The sequence below is a fragment of the Sminthopsis crassicaudata genome, chromosome 2 (assembly GCF_048593235.1).
Source record: "Sminthopsis crassicaudata isolate SCR6 chromosome 2, ASM4859323v1, whole genome shotgun sequence".
Taxonomy (NCBI): Eukaryota; Metazoa; Chordata; class Mammalia; order Dasyuromorphia; family Dasyuridae; genus Sminthopsis; species Sminthopsis crassicaudata.
In genome coordinates, this window is record NC_133618.1 from 132,030,302 (window position 1) to 132,042,755 (window position 12,454).

The window sequence follows — 12,454 nt, forward strand, 5'->3', positions numbered from 1 at the left end:
CTCCCATTGAAATCCACTAGTGTCCATAGACAAGAAGAAGGGTACTTATAGTAACTTAGTAATAAAGCACAAGAGTGCTTTGATCAAATCACTATTCTGATCTTCAAGGTTTGATTTTGTGATGCCTTTATAGTATGATCTATACCACAAATCATTTCTTAAGGGATACCGCTTCTCTTCTAAGCCCCTCCATTTTCCTGTAATATGAAGCTGTCCTCTCTTCCCAATTAGTGTCTTCTCACTCTTCTACTTCAAGAGCTGCCTCCAAATGAAAAATGATTTATCTCCAACTGATGATGAAAAAGCAAAATTCTACATGTCTATCCATTATAACACAAATAGTTATGATATAATATTCCCATAATCCACAAATCAAATTTTCATACAGAGTTTCTCAGCAATAATTTCCAAAGTCCTAAAAACAATTATATTCAAATTAGTTACTGGGAAACAATGTATTGCAGTCATTGTTACAATCTGTCAGTGCTCTTGCCTCTGAGATCCCTTCAAATGATTTCTTTTAGTATATTTCTCTTAGATCCTTTCAGGTCCTTAAAAATGTCACATGCTGTTTAATTTTTTGTTGTTCCTTTTTCCCCTTCTAGTAAATAAAATATCCACATAAGAAAGAAGTAGTACATTTTACAAAAGAAAATTAACTTGGGCTTTATTTAAGAGAAAATTTCTTAATAGTTAGAATTATCCAAGAGAGGTAGTGTGCCCCTTCATAGGGAGTCTTCAAACAAAAACTAGATGATCCCATCTCTGGTAGATTGTAAACCAAATTGTTTTTCAGGTATGGCTGTACTCGGTAGCCCCTCTAGCCCCAATTCAAAGATTTTTTGGATCAGTAGAACCACTAACAGTTGAACCTTAGCCCAAAGACTCTTGTCTGAGTACACAATGATAACTTCCCTCAAATGTTTTACAATATTTTGAAAACAACAAAATGAATACACATGAAACAAGTCCTGCTTTGGCATCTCTGAAACCTGGTCATTTTATTATTTTCTTTTCCAATTCCCTATTTCAGTTGAAAAGACAAGTTTTATCGGGGAGCAGCATGGTATAGTAGATATAAAGGCAACCATCCTTAGAGTCAGAAAAACCTAAAATTAGTACTGAGTAACCTAAGAATAGGGTAGCTAGATAGCACACTGGATAGAATAACTGGCCAGTGATCTAGAAGACTCATCTTCCAGAGTTCAAATCTGGCTTCAGATACTTAACCCCCTGTTTTCCTCATTTCCTCATCTGTAAAATGAGTGGAGGAAATGCCAAACTACTCCAAACTTTGTCCAAAAAAACCCAAATAAAGTCACAAAGAATCAGACAGAACTGAAAACTACTGAAAAACAATAAAAACTTCAGAAGACTACACTAGTTTGTGACTATGGGAAAGTCACTTAACTTCTCAGTGCCTCTAGGAAATTTTCTAAGACATAAATTTCAAAGTTGCCGATTTACATCTGTCTGAGGAGTTTCCACACCAGGAAGACCTTATAGAAATCACAGATCTTGACTAAAATATAAGTAAAAGAGAGATAAAAATGGGGATGTAAATAAAAATAGAACTATGTTTTATGGATGGATGCATGTGCAAACACATATACATACACATATGTACATAATCATATTATAGATATATTGATGTAACATAAATCTGTATGTATATATATATATACATACACACACACACACACACACACACACACACACACACACACATACACCATCATCCTCATAAGACTATTTGGAAGAAAGCATTTTATCAACCTATAAGTTCATATTTAGCTAATTTATTAAGTACATACTGCACAAAGAGCACTGTGCTTAGTTCTGGAGAAGATAAAATGCGACAGGGAATGGAATTCACTCTCTAGAAAAAGATATTACTTATTCACAAGCCTGAATCACTGGACAGTACAACCTCTTCTCTCCACTATAGCCCTTGACTCCATCCAGAATCACAGATTCTCAAAGTCAGGAAGGGAGGGACCTCAGAGGAAATCTGATCCATTAGTATAGTCCAAAAACCATTGGGGACTCAGGAGGTCAAAATGATCTTCATAATAATACAGATGTTTTAATTTTTAATATAGTAAATATCCATAGATATACCTAACCAAAAGCTCTTTGGAAGGTACTCAAAAAAATTTTTAAGTATAAAGGAGTGCTGAGACCACCCCCAAAAAGGGGGGAAATCATTGGCCTAGTCTAACAACCACTAGAAGAGAAATCCTTTCTCCAATACCACTTTAGATGGCCCTGACACCAATAGCTGTGAGATACTTAGCTTTCCCATGGTACTTTCTCCCTCAAAGCTGCAGCATGAAAGAAGCCACATTTATACTGCAAAGTAAGGACTTAAACTCAGCTCCAGTGACTCATCAAGCAGGTAAAACAGAGGTAAGAGCCAGGCCAACCAGAGAAAGGGGTAAGAGTAGGAGGGGAGTTCATAGAAAAAAAAAAAAAAAAAAGAAAGAAAGAAAGAAAGAGCCATTTTAATAATAGGGTAATTGCCCTGTTTAGGATTACAATCTGCCAGCATTTCACTAAACTTTATGACACATGATGACAGGTTAATAAGCCAGGTATCTCACTGTGTGAGTTAAACAGATGCCCCAGCCTCCTTAGGCAGGGAGGTGATTCCAAAGCCAAGAAAAAAAATACATCAAGGTGGAGGCCAGGGGGAGTGGGGAAACTGGTTCTTTCTGTTGTCAAATTGGCCCCAGCAATAAATCACCATTAATAATACTGTCATTTATCAAAGGAGTAACCCTACTTGGCAAAGGCTTTGAAGTAACAGCACCTATAATTTCCCACCTATAAAAGGTACCTTTTGTGCATATGTCATGCTCAGCTCTGACAAGACCAAGACACGGGGGAGTTCATTACTTCTCCACACCCTTCGTAACAGGGGACCCACTAAACACATTCATATACTCTTCTTCCTGAGATTTTGAGTGCACCTTTGCCTTACAGATAGGTGTTCCTTGGATTTCAAGGAAGTGCTCAGAGGAAAGAGTGCCAGGCTAGGGAGTCAATGGGCCACAGGCAAATTCCTTAATCTCCACTAGCTTCAGTTTCCTCACCTGGAAAATGGGATAATAACACCTATGCTACTGATGTCCAAAGGTCATTGAGCTAAGTACCTGATTCATCTCAAAGAGCATGGTCTGAATAAACCCTCTTCTCCAAGCTCTTTATTTTGACATGACAGGAGGAGAGGAGATGCTTCATTCACTGGAAGATTAAGACTTCTTTAGACCCATAGGCAATGAAGCTTTGGGTGCCTTTCCACATAGTTTGTGACTTAAAAACAAACAACAATATATGGTATTCTACTGGGTGGGGAAGTTGTAATTTTGATTGTTTAGACTTTTTAAAGGGAAAACATATTCATCCTCTTCTTTTATTTACAAGTTGTTTTTAACATTTTAATTTCTATTTGAAAGTTGAAATATAAAAACAAGCCATTAATGTGACTATTTTTATTTTTAGTGCATCATAAGGACTTGTAAAATCATAAAAGAAAATCAGGATTTAGAAAATGCAAAAAATAAAAAATTATCCACACAGTAATTTTAAATTCAATGAAATTGCACTCCAACACTCCATTGGGGTTTTGAATTTATCAATGAGGTTATTCTTTCCTGTGAATTAAAGCCAATCATGAAGCCTAGATTGTATAACTTTCCTTTAAGTGTGACACAGGAAATCCATCCCATATGTTAGAGACCTCCTTCATTTTCTCTTGACATAAATAGGATACCAATGGAGCAGAGCATTTGTCAATCGGTCATTCCCTCACTTTTGATGAGTAACACTCCTCTCTTTTGCTCTTTGATTCTTGTATAATATCCATTCCTCAACTTTATCAATCTTTATAGGAGCATGTTAAGTCATACTGATACCCACCATGTGCCTTTCCACTATCCAATAGACCTAGCTCAACAGGAAGTTGTGAGCACATGGTTCTATTGTTGCTTCTGTCCCCATTTTAAAGACGATAAAAACTGAAATCCAAGGAAGTCACGTGTCCCACTGCCAATAAATAAAGCCAAGCCAGGATTCCTTTGGATCACACACAGTCCCCTGCAGCTCTGATATTTTAGCATCCCCAATCTAACCCAGTACATATAGTTACCCAAATGTGGAAACTAGGACAACCACAGGGACTGGCTAGGGCACAGGGAGCTGCCCTTACCAAGGATCCCAACTGAGAGAACATTTCCTTATCCCCCAGGTCTGTCCAGCTCTTAGCCCTCCCTCTCTTCCCCAAATGCTCAGGCCTGAGGAGCAGCCACTACCGGAAGCCTAGCAGCATGCTCTTAGAGGCTGGACAGCTTATTGGCAGGGATGGGGTGGGTGGAGGAGGCTGATTCCCTCCTCCCCCCCTTAAGGTCCCCAGGGGCCTGCAGCCTTCTTCTTTGGCTGTACTCTAGCCTGACAGGCAGTGAAAGAGATTTACAACGGCGGGAAGCTTTGATCGCTGCTCTTGATAAGCATCAAGAACAGCTCAACCCATAAGCCTTGAAAGGGAAGGGTTTATGGGCAGGAATGCTGTCTCTTGCAGGAAAGGGGTGGAGGAGGTCTCAGGTTCACTGGGACCTGCTGAGCCATTAAAACCCTCTCATCAAAAGGAACTTCTCTGACTACCCTTGCCCTTTGGGAAGAGTAAGAGAGAAGGGCAAGGCAATTGGCCACCCCCATTCCTATCCCTACCCCACCCTCAAACCCAGGAACAATGCCGGAAAGATAGAAGGGAATATTTGTCCGAGCCCTCATCATTCTCACTTCTCTGTTCTTCCAATTTTGTCTAATAAACAAAATCAAAATCAGGACTAAAATCAACCAGAAAGCACTTGTCCTGGAGGAGAAAGGAATTCCTGGTTTATGTGTGTGTCAGCAACAGGAACAGAAGGGGACAGGGTTTTCAATATTTCAGCTTTGCTACTTACAAAATTCTGGATTCCGATTTCCTCATCTGCAAAAATGAATGAATTAAATCAATTAATCAACTTAATTCATTAAGTACCCTCTGCATGATAGGTACTATGCACACAGAGAATGTAGGCTTCTTGAGGGCAGAAGCAGTTTCATATTTGTCTCTCTAGTACCAAGCACAATGTCTGGCATAGAATATGGCTTAATAAAATGCTTTGAGATTGATTAATAGATTGCTAATCTGGAGAAAAAAAAATGAAAATCTCCAATTTCAAGGAGTTTACATTCAATCAGGGAAACATATACATAAAAAGATGCAAATGTACAAAGTAAATTTGAGGTTATTTGGGATGAAATGAAGTAGTAACTGGGGCAACGAGGAAACTGGGGCTATTTGGGACCTCATATAGCTATATTGGGGTTATCATTCTATTTGACTCAGTTTCCTCATCTATAAAATGAGCTAGAAAAGGACTATTTCAATATCTTTGCCAAGAAAATGCTGACTGGGATCACAAAGAGTCAAATATAACTGAACAAAAAATAATAATAATAATAATAATAACTGCTGGTATCAGAAAAAGTGAGGGGTGGTCCTGAGCTAAGCTTTGAAGGAGGCTAGAGATTCTAAAAGGTGGACCTGAGGAAGTCTTTTATTACAGTTGGGAGGAAAAGATCTATGCAAAAATACAGAGATAGAAAATGGACTATGAGAGAGGGATAGCAGGTAGACCAGTTGGATGGATTATAAAGTACAACATGGCAGCAGTGGGTACTGAGTTTGGAAAGGTAGGTTAAAGCTAGATTATGAAGAACTTATGAATATCAAATAGAAGGATTTTCCCTTGTTTTTCCTCTACCTCAGATGAATTAGGGAGCCACTGGAATTTCTTGAGTACTTTTAGCCATGTCATGGTCAGAGCTGGACTTTTAACAAATTTCATTTTGGCAGCTGTGTAGAGGATGTGCTGGAGAGGAGAGAAATTGAGGGCAGAAAGACCAATTAGGAGATTACTGAAATATGCCAGGTGACAGGTGATGAGAGCCTGGACAAGGGTGGTGGTGATGTAAATAGAGAAAAGAGGAATGAATTCGAAAAATGTTGTGCAGAGAGAATCAAGACAGGTTGGCAACAGATTTTATAGGGGTGGTGAGTGCCTCTCTCCCAGCTTTAAAATGATGATTCTTTAACTTTCAGTGTTTCTAATACCAGCATCTGCCTTGAGTTACCTCCCCCCTCCCACCTAAGGAATCTGGGTCCAGGGTCAAACTGGACTGAGATCAGGGCCCCTAAAACAAGCCTGCAAAAAGCAGCTTTGTGATTTCCTGCCTGCACCCACTTCTGAAGCTCAAGGCCACAGGGAATCTAAGTTTTCCTCCTAGAGAGTCATCAGTTTGCCTGGCTGGGAAAAATTCCCAGAAACTAAACCCAAGCGGAGAAAAGAGTTCTAAACTTGGCTGTCTGACTTTCTAAACTTGACTGGAGGCTATATAGTCAAGGAGAACACTGTATTTAAAGTCAGAGACCTAGCACTCAAGTTTTGCTTCTACTACCTGCTTTCCGTGTGATGGCATGGTGGGACAAGATGTTCCATCCTTCTTGGTCTTGGTCTTCTTCTATAAAGTGAGTGGAATTAGCTGATCTGAGCTTCAGACCCTACAGCAATTATTCTAATGTTCTTCCACCAATTCTAACATAGTCCTCCCATTAACTTATTGCCTAAAAGTTTAACTTCTCAACCTTCCTGAACCTCATCCACAAAATCCTCCTCCTCCTCAAATAGACCTACTACGGCCAAAGACAAACAAGACCTACTAAGATTTAGTGACTTGGATTTAGGAGAGAAGTAAATCCAAACCCTACTTCTATCCCTAGCTTTATAATCTCAAGCAACTCCCCTCTCTTCTATTTTTTGGTCATAAAATGAGACTAATAATTCTTAGATAATTTACCTCTCAAAGTTGTTTTAAGGGAAGGCTTACTTGACAAAATTTAAAACATTACAAAAATGAATCTTTATTCATCTCTCTGTAGGGGGTTAGGGAAAGTACATTACAAAGTAAGTTAAAGAATAGGGTCCCTGCCCTATAGGAGGCTAGAGAGAATTTTTTTTTAAGTCAACAATAAACTAGACTGATTCAATATCAAGTCCCAATCCTCCCCCCCCCCAAAAAAAAATCTGTTTTTTAAATAAAACATTAGTATAGTCTATGAATATAAAGCCACAGAATCCTTTAGTGTCTATCCTGTTCAATTCATGTCTGAATATATTCTCTTAGATATGAATTGAACAGGATATGTATGTATGTATGTGTAGATAGATAGATTGATAAATGATAGATAGATAGATAGATAGATAGATAGATAGATAGATAGATAGATAGATAGATGATAGATAGATAGATGATAGATAGATCCAGCCTCTGCTTGAACACCTCTAAGGAAAAGAAAATTATTCACTATCTTCCAAAGCATCCCATTTTCCTTTGGAATAGCCCTAATTGGTAAGATGTTTTTCCCAATATCAAACCTAGATTTGTCTCTTTGAAACTTCCACCCTTTCTTCTGCCCTCTGGTGCAGAGCAAAACAAATCTAATCTCTCTTTCCAGGAGTCAGACCTTCAAATACTTGAGGACACCTGTAATATTCCTTCTACCTCCACCCAAGCCTTCTTTTCTCAAGGTCAGTGTTATTTACCAGTGCATACCTTATCAGCACACACTTCTTTTAAAAGAGACCTCTTTTGTGGGATGCAGGCCTAATGTTGGGGACAGCTTAAATTTGAAACCAAAAACACACATGCAAAGAAGCCTCCTGCTATTGTCAAAGCTGCTCAATAGAAAACAGCAAACAAGGCTATGGCCTTAGCGTTCTCCAATAAATACATATTTACTGCATGCACCAAAGTGGGGATAATAACCCTGACCTGGCTCATAGGGGTCATCTTGAGAAATAGCTGATGTCAGATGATGAGGGTGAACAGCTGCTCTCCATTTGCACTGAGAACTCAGCAAGAGGAAAGGGCCTTAAATTACAGCAGGAGGGATTAAGGTTAAACATTAACAACAGCTTCCTAGCTAGAGGGTTGTGAAACACTGTAATGGGTTCCCCAAGGGGCTGTTGAAGACATTCCTATTTTTTTTTCCTACAGATTTTACAAAATAAAAGTGGCTGTTTATCTGCCTAGGATGCTTCAAGGAAGGTGCTTCATTAATTCATCTAGTTCATCCTCCTCTCTTCTGGATCTGAAATACAAACATCAGTACAAGTACCATATTCTGGAAATCAACTTGACATTTACCCGAATATAAAATCTGATTGCAACCTATGATTAGTGGGGGGTTTCCAATGGATACATATATTTGTATATGTGTTCATATGTGCACCTACATATAAGATTTGTGTGTTTTTATGTACTTACACATATTTGCCTTAATGGAAATTGTGCTTAGTCAAGATCAGGAAGGGTTCAAGTTCTGCTTCTCATTCTTATTGCTTGTGTGACCTTGGGTAAGTCACTTATTCTCTCAGTACTGCCAGAAAACTTTTTATGATTATAAGCTACAGAAGATGAGTTCATATAAATTGTCAAAGGAAGTTCCTCACCAGGAGTGCTTTATGTCATTGAATTGTGGGGGTACAGAAATATACTTGTATACATATACATATACGTGTGTATATTTAATTTCTGGGAGATTTGGAAATGCAACCTATATTCAAATCTTACAACTGTGACCATGAACAGATTACTTAGTCTTTCTGAGTCTCCGTTTTCTGAACAATATGGGAACAATAATAATACTTGTACCAGCTACCTCATAAGATTATTGTTAGGAAAGTGCTTTGTAAATCTTAATGCATTATACAAATATGATTTATTCTTACTATCATATTCATTACTTATAAAAAAATTTTCTAGTCCATTGTCTCAGTGACCTCTAAGATCCCTCCCAGCACAAAAAGTCCATGATTCTGGAAAAGTTCTTATATAATAAGAATGTGGGGGAAAGGGGATATTTATTGTTCAGCTGCTGTCTCCTTGCTATCTCTTCAAGAAGTCATGGAAAACATTCACCACCAGTAGAAAGAAAGATGATTTCCAAAACTTCTAGCTTCACTAGGACATTTTAGGATTTGACAGAAACTGTGTCTGATTATAACCAAGAAAGCACCCATCCACACCATGACCCCATTGTCAGGGATAAGCATAAGAGGATAGTCTGGAAGAAAAAAAAAAATAATAGTGTCTTGGAATTAGAACTGAATTCAACAATTATATGGCTCTTCATCTTAGTAACTGATGAGTCTTAGGCATGTGCCATACTCCTTGAGACCTTAGTCTTTTCTTCTATGAAGAATACATGATTTTTAAGGTCCTTTCCAACTCTAAGATTTTTTTATTAATTTTATAATTATACATTTTTGACAGTATATATGTATGAGTAATTTTTATAACATTATCCCTTGTATTCATTTTTCCAGATTTTCCCCTCCCTCCCTCTACTCCCTCCCCTAGATGACAGGCAATCTCATACATTTTACGTGTGTTACACCAACTCTAAGATTTTGTGATTCTATAATCTCCACTTAGCCAAGAAGACCAAACCCACCACTGAGAATGGAGGAAGGGAGGGAGATTGGAGAAGAGTAGAAAAGTTACTATAACTCCTTGCTCCTCTCTCTTTTCCTCTCAACACTAGAAAAGAGAAGTTTAAAAGGCTGCCTGATTGTTTTCTGGGGTAGTTTAACCCACTGAGATTTTTCCAGTCACATAGCTAGTATAAGTATCTGGGGTCATATTTGAACTTGGATCTTCCTGACTCCAGACCCAGTGCTCTATCCATAGTACCACACTGCCATTCAAGATAAGAGGAAGAAAGTATTTATTTGAAGAAGCATTGTGGTGTAAGTGGAGAAAGTCCTATATTTTAAATCAGAATTCTGAGGGGATACAGAGAAAAATGTCCTAAATTTGTAATCAAAGAATATGGGTTAGAATACTGGAATGGCAACTACTACATAGCCATGGGAAAATCATCCATCCACCCCATTCATAAGTTCATGGGGTTGAACTATATGACCCCTAGGATCTCTTCCAACTCTGGATCTATGATGTTATAATAAAAGGGAGTGGGGGGAAATGAAATCAATTCATCACCCATTTAGCTCTGATATCTTTATCAGATGAGAACATTTCCATGAAGTCAATGGATCAGTAAACAAAGCCTAGATATCTTTACTGAATCAATCAAAGATTTTCTATAAGATTTTTAAAATTCCTGGATCACTAAAGACCTTGAAAGCCATTGGATGAAATGAGGTAATGATATATAGGTAGTTTATTTTGGTTGGTTGAAAAGACTTGGCCATGTCCTTTGAAACTTGCATAAAACTAGCAAATTAATTTGAAATTGGGGATATGAACATCTGATAGTTCAATAGCTGAGATGGGGTCACCCAACCCTTCTACCTAGGAGGAATTACTTAGGAGAAGGAGAGAAACCATTATCTTTATAGAAGAGGATCCTATGCCAAAGGATTTGAACTTTTTCATCAACATCCTAGCCATGTCCCCAAGTCAGAAGTAGATGGGGACAGTGCCTACCTACCTTGGGACCCGAATATAAACTAGACTTACTAAAGAAAAGCAACTAAGAGACTGTACAAGTCACAGGGCTTCTCAAACTACGGCCCGCAGGCCAGATGCAGCGAGCTGAGGATGTTTATGTGGCCCACCAGGTTATGGCAAATGGGCTGAGGGGCAGAGACAGAGTGTGAGTTTTGTTTTTACTATAGTCTGGCCCTCCCACAGTCTGAAGGACAGTAAACTGGCCCCCTATTTAAAAAGTTTAAGGACCACTGGTACAAGATCTCAGCAGAAAAGCTTCTTCCTAACTAATGAGAATGTCTTGAAGTCTGCAGCAAAAGGATTTCCAAGAGCTGTGATTTATCCCTCTGCCACATATGTACTCTAAGCTTAAGCCCACTTTCCCCTTGACTTTGTATGTCCTTGTGGACTTCGGAGATAGGGGGATATTTTTGTATCAGTTCTCATTATAGAACCTTAGTAATTGCCCTTTTGAAAAAGTAATTAAGTCTGGCTAATTGCTATTAACTGATAATCAGTGGGGGCACACATTAGTTATAATACCAGAAAAATACCCACCTACCCTCTGACTCACCTGTGCTACCCCTAGAATTTTGAGGGGAGATGTAGTATCTGCCCTCCAAACTCATACTGCTACTCCAAGTAAGAGGAGAGAGTAAATCTATAGCATATATTACACTATACTCCTATGACCTGAATTCAAACCCTTCTCTTTAACTTACTCTCTATGTGATCTTGAACAAATAATCCCAGTTCCTTTATCTGTAAAATGAGAGAATTAGATACAATTTAAGATTTCTTCTAGCTTTAAATCCTATGAACCTCAACCAATGGCCATGCAATTAGGTAATACATAACATTCCATCTAAGATACTGGAGAGGAACAGGGAATAGAGAGCATGCTGGAATTAAAGGTAGAGGCAAACATTAACTAGTACTTTATCAAAGGATCTCATGGGCAGCTCTATACTCATAACCATCAGAGAGTAAGTGTTCATCATTATGGGAGTTAATTATGTTTCCTTAGTTTACACAAGGGAGCACAGCCCAGATATTTTGCTCCCCACTTGATTCACATTTACAAACCACAATTCTACCACAACTTTCATAAAGGCAAATCTGTACTTAGCTATATATGCAACTTATAATAATGTGATTTCTTAATGATTGGCAGAAATTTACAGCTGCCCAGAGATTAACTCAATGAGCCTAGATGTTCTTTATTAAGGGAGGGTAAAGAAGGATGACCACTTCCTTCATACTCTCCCCAGAGAATAAGTCAAATAATCCACTATTTGCTAAGAATTTCTTTAATAATCTACTAATGAGTTCAGTTACATATATACATAGAGATGATTTTAATAAGGATATACATTATAATAATTGTATCATTTATTATATTTACTGATTCTTATGACCTTGGGCAAACCTCTCTGGGTCAATTTTGTCCCCTATTAAATGATGAGGCTGGAATGGATAACATTGGTAGTTCTCAAAGTCTGGTCTAGAAACCCTTGAGAGTCACCAACTCTTTTCAGGGTATCTACCATGTCAAAACACTTTTGATAACAATGTGAAGATCTTTTAATTTTTAACATGCTAATATCAATAGTTATAACTCTCACAAATAAAAGCTCCTTGGAAGATCTGCAATTAGTTTTAAGAATATATAGGAATCCCAAGACCAAAAAGTTTAAGAATAATGGACTAGAAAACCTCTAAAGGTTTCTTATAATATATGATCCTGCAAATGAACTACCACATTTTGGAGGCTATTGATCACCTATGATTCCATAGTAGCAGTTAGATAAAGGAAGGGGAAGGGAATAAGACTCTGGAGGGTTGTTTTTAAATATTATATCTTATTTAGTCCTCAAAATAATCCTGTGAGATA

General features: G+C 38.0%; 2 long non-coding RNA genes across 2 annotated transcripts in view; one reads left to right on the forward strand and one right to left on the reverse strand.

The window, feature by feature from the left end:
* Positions 1-8,873, forward strand: part of LOC141554870 (uncharacterized) — a 41,228-nt gene extending 32,355 nt beyond the window's left edge. Inside the window, exons 2-3 of the long non-coding RNA XR_012485990.1 lie at positions 7,562-7,634; positions 8,104-8,873. This is a non-coding gene — a long non-coding RNA (uncharacterized LOC141554870). The remainder of the gene's footprint in view (positions 1-7,561; positions 7,635-8,103) is intronic.
* The window catches only part of LOC141554873 (uncharacterized), a 139,420-nt gene that overhangs the window by 46,926 nt on the left and 80,040 nt on the right, over positions 1-12,454 (reverse strand). The window lies entirely within an intron of this gene.